The 3,716-nt window shown below is 36.3% G+C and overlaps 1 long non-coding RNA gene across 1 annotated transcript; it reads right to left on the reverse strand.

Moving 5' to 3' along the window:
* Nucleotides 1-265: 265 nt before the first annotated feature.
* Nucleotides 266-3,372, reverse strand: LOC122144796. Its single transcript, XR_006159839.1, has 3 exons — nt 3,321-3,372; nt 1,282-1,378; nt 266-358 (listed from the first exon to the last, which is right to left on the reverse strand). It is a non-coding gene; the product is annotated as an uncharacterized LOC122144796 (long non-coding RNA).
* Between the last annotated feature and the right edge of the window lie 344 nt (nt 3,373-3,716).

A 3,716-nucleotide genomic window follows, 5' to 3' on the forward strand; every position in this document is an offset into this window, starting at 1 on the left:
AATAGAGCTAAATGCATTCATGGATGACATTAAGCTTGAGAGCTAGTGTTTTTAAATAGGCAGATTTACTTTAGAACTGGCGTTCCCATTTCAGATCTTAAAGTAGTTGTATTAGGAAGCTCATACAGACGCTCACGACGCAATAGCTGGATAGTAAATATGGGAAGGCCAAACACATCTCATCTGTAGTTGAGAGCCCCCCCTGCGGTGGCAGACCAAAAAAAATGTCAAGTTAATATTTAGAGAAGCAAGTTGATTATGAAGCTGCATGAAGAACAGTAATTATATTAATACTAACCCATGTGAGTGTGCTGCGGTTTTCAGTGCTATAAGTGCACTCCACCAGCAATTTGTCACCCTGAAAGTCCAAAAAGACTGTATGCTATTAATAATTATACACTGATAAACTAAGACATTTACATTTAGTCATTTAGCAGACGCTTTTATCCAAAGCGACTTACAAATGAGGACAATGGAAGCAATCAAAACAAACAAAAGAGCAATGATATATAAGTGCTATAACAAGTCTCAGTTAGTCTAAACGCAGTATACGTAGCAAGGGGTTTTTAAATAATATAATAAATAAAAAAGAAAAACAGATAGAATAGAAAGAGAATAGAGCAAGCTAGTGTAAGAGGTCTTTTTTTTATAATTGTATAATAAATGAAAAAAGAAAAAAAAAATAGATAGAATACAAAAAGATTAGAAAAGGTAGTTAGATTTTTTTATTTTATTTTTTTAAATAGAATAAGAATAGTGAGTGCAAAAGTTAGAGGGTCAAATAAAGATGGACTGCTCGGATTGAGTTGGGCAGGTCATTCCACCAGGAGGGAACATTTGATTTAAAAGTCCGTAAAAGTGACTTTTGTGCTTCTTTGGGATGGCACAATCAAGTGACGTTCACTTGCAGAATGCAAGCTTCTAGAGGGCACATGAGTCTGAAGTAATGAATTTAGGTAAAGGGGTGCAGAGCCAGTGGTGGTTTTGTAGGCAAACATCAATGCCTTGAATTTTATGCGAGCAGCTTTTGGTAGCCAGTGCAAATTGATAAAACAGAGGTGTGACATGTATTCTTTTTCGGCTCATTAAAAATTAATCTCTGCTGCCACGTTCTGGATTAATTGTAAAGGTATGATAGAACTGGTTGGAAGACCTGCCAAAAAGAGAACATATAAATGTGACGAATGTGCATATATTTCATACTATATATATATGCTTGAAATCACTGTAAACTGAACAGCATTGTAAGCTGTTCAACTATTCGAATCATTTCATACTCACCAACTTCACTGTCTTAGTTTTGCCCAAATTTGTCACGTCCTGGTATTCAAAATCATAGTTTTCATCCACAGCTAAGAAATCAATCTGTTTCTCCCCTCTGAAATAGACAACAATCTACTAAACCTTTTTTTCCCCTAGATACATTTTGAGCAAGATCATCGTTTCCAATCCAATTAAATTTTTGCACTGCAAATAAAATGAAAATGTGGTGAGTTATCTTCATGACCTGGCTGGAGCTATCTAATGCACTTTTTATGCACAGTTAAGGGAATAGTTAACACAAAAATAATAATTTGCTAAAAATTTACTCACTCTCAGATATCCAAAATGAGTTTGTTTCTTCATGGGAACAGATTGGGGAAGTATAGCATTACATCACTTGCTCACTAATGGATCCTCTGTCAGAATGAGAGTCCAAAACAGCTGATAAAAACACTGATAAATTGGTTTCTTACAAACACTGAGATTTTTTGCTTCAGAAGATGTTAATTTATGGACGGGAGTGGTGTGGATTACTTGTGGATTATTGTGATGTTTTTATCACCTTATGGGTTTGGACTCTCTTTCTGACAGCACCCATTTAGCAGAGATTTAGCATTACATCGCTTGCTCACCAATGGATCCTCTGCAGTGAATGGATGTTGTCAAAAACAAAGTCCAAACAGCTGATAAAAACAGTCTTCCACAAGTAATCCACACGACGCAATTGGCACCTTGTGAAGTGAAAAGCTGTGTTAGTAAGAAACAAATCCATTATTAAGATTATTAACCAAAATACAAGTCCATAACCCATAATAATGCTTCCTCTAGTGAAAAAGTTCATCCCTGGTTGTCCTCTCACATCAAATTCCACTGACATATTTTGTTTGAAACTGTTTTCACTCACTTTATTCACTTCATTGATTCAAAGTCGACTGGCTCTCTGGAGAAAGCATTATTATGCATAGAAGACTTGTATTTTAGCCAGAATCAATGGATGGATTAAAGGATTTATTTATTACAAATATGCAGCCTTTCACTTCACAGTAGGACTGCACAATTAATCGCATTTCTAATCGCGATTACAATTATCGATGCCACAATTACTTAATCGTTCAAAGTGGCAATTAATCATTCAAAGTCCACTTATGTTATTCTGCACGGTTAAGATGTTGTTTTTTTTTTCCTTTCTATATGTTAATTGTTTTTCCCATTATTTTAATTTTAGTATAACATTTTAATACCATTCATATTTTTACTTTTTTATAATTTAAAGAAGAAACCAATCCGATGTATTTCTGATGTAATTGACATTTGAGGCTTAATACTATAGAAAAGTACTAAATGTTTTTCAGTTAGAGTGTTTTCAGCTTGTTTATTTTCAAATATAAATACGGCATGCAGTATTTTTATCAAACAGTGGTATAAACATTCAATGTAAATTGTGTTAATCGTAATTAAAAATTGCAATTACAATTTCAAGGGAATAATCGATGATTATGATTTTGTCATAATCGTGCAGCCCTACAGTACTTTCACAGGACATTATTTAATGGACTGGAGTGGAGTGGTGGTGTTTGGTCTTTCATTCTGACGGCACCCATTCACTGCAGAGGATCCGCTGGTGAGCAAGTGCTACTTGAGGGTGAACTGTTCCTTGAAGTGTTCATTTTGTTGTTGGAAATCTGGTTAATTTGTTTGTCTTACCTTAAATGCATTGTATTGTACTCTTAAATCACATTAAAGGTACAACTGAGACGTCTTATGAGCTCAGCATGAGCTTTGAGTCTTTTGTTGTCATTGTGGTACAGGGAAGCGGTTTGTTCTTTTTGTCTAATAGCAGTGTGAGTTGTGTGCTGTAGTTCAAGTCATATGATAGCTGTGTGAGGAACAGACTGTAATTTAAATCAGTATTAACTGCTAATCTTCTCCGGCATCGCACGCAAAGAGCCATATTTGCTTGTATGATATATTTGAGTGATATTTACATATGAGTTATGTAAATTTTTATTTTTGGGTGAATTCTTGCTTTAGGTCAGTCATTGGTTAAAAATGTTCACCTGAAGTGTCCGACTCGCACCTTCCGCCCAGCTAAGTGTGTGTGCAGCATCACCGAGAACACCTGAAGATCAGTGTGGTGATAAATCCATTCAAACCTTTGGAAAAGAGCACAGAACACATGCCGATACGTGTCACTCAGAGAAACCCACAAATAGCTCAGTCCTGTTCAACCAATATTTTAACGGGAATCATTTAAGACAAGCCTGAGATGAGATGTATGGTTTCTGATGGCAAGAAACAGTCGACTAACCCACTCCATCCAAATCCCCACACTGTGCCATATGGTCCCTGCCTACGCCAAGTTGGTTCTTTAACGATGTGGCAAACACTCCCGCCTCAAACGGCTCGGTCACGCTCGGAGTTGGCAGCGGTTACTCGGCAGCAGTATGATGCCC

Source organism: Cyprinus carpio, unplaced genomic scaffold (assembly GCF_018340385.1).
Source record: "Cyprinus carpio isolate SPL01 unplaced genomic scaffold, ASM1834038v1 S000006759, whole genome shotgun sequence".
Taxonomy (NCBI): Eukaryota; Metazoa; Chordata; class Actinopteri; order Cypriniformes; family Cyprinidae; genus Cyprinus; species Cyprinus carpio.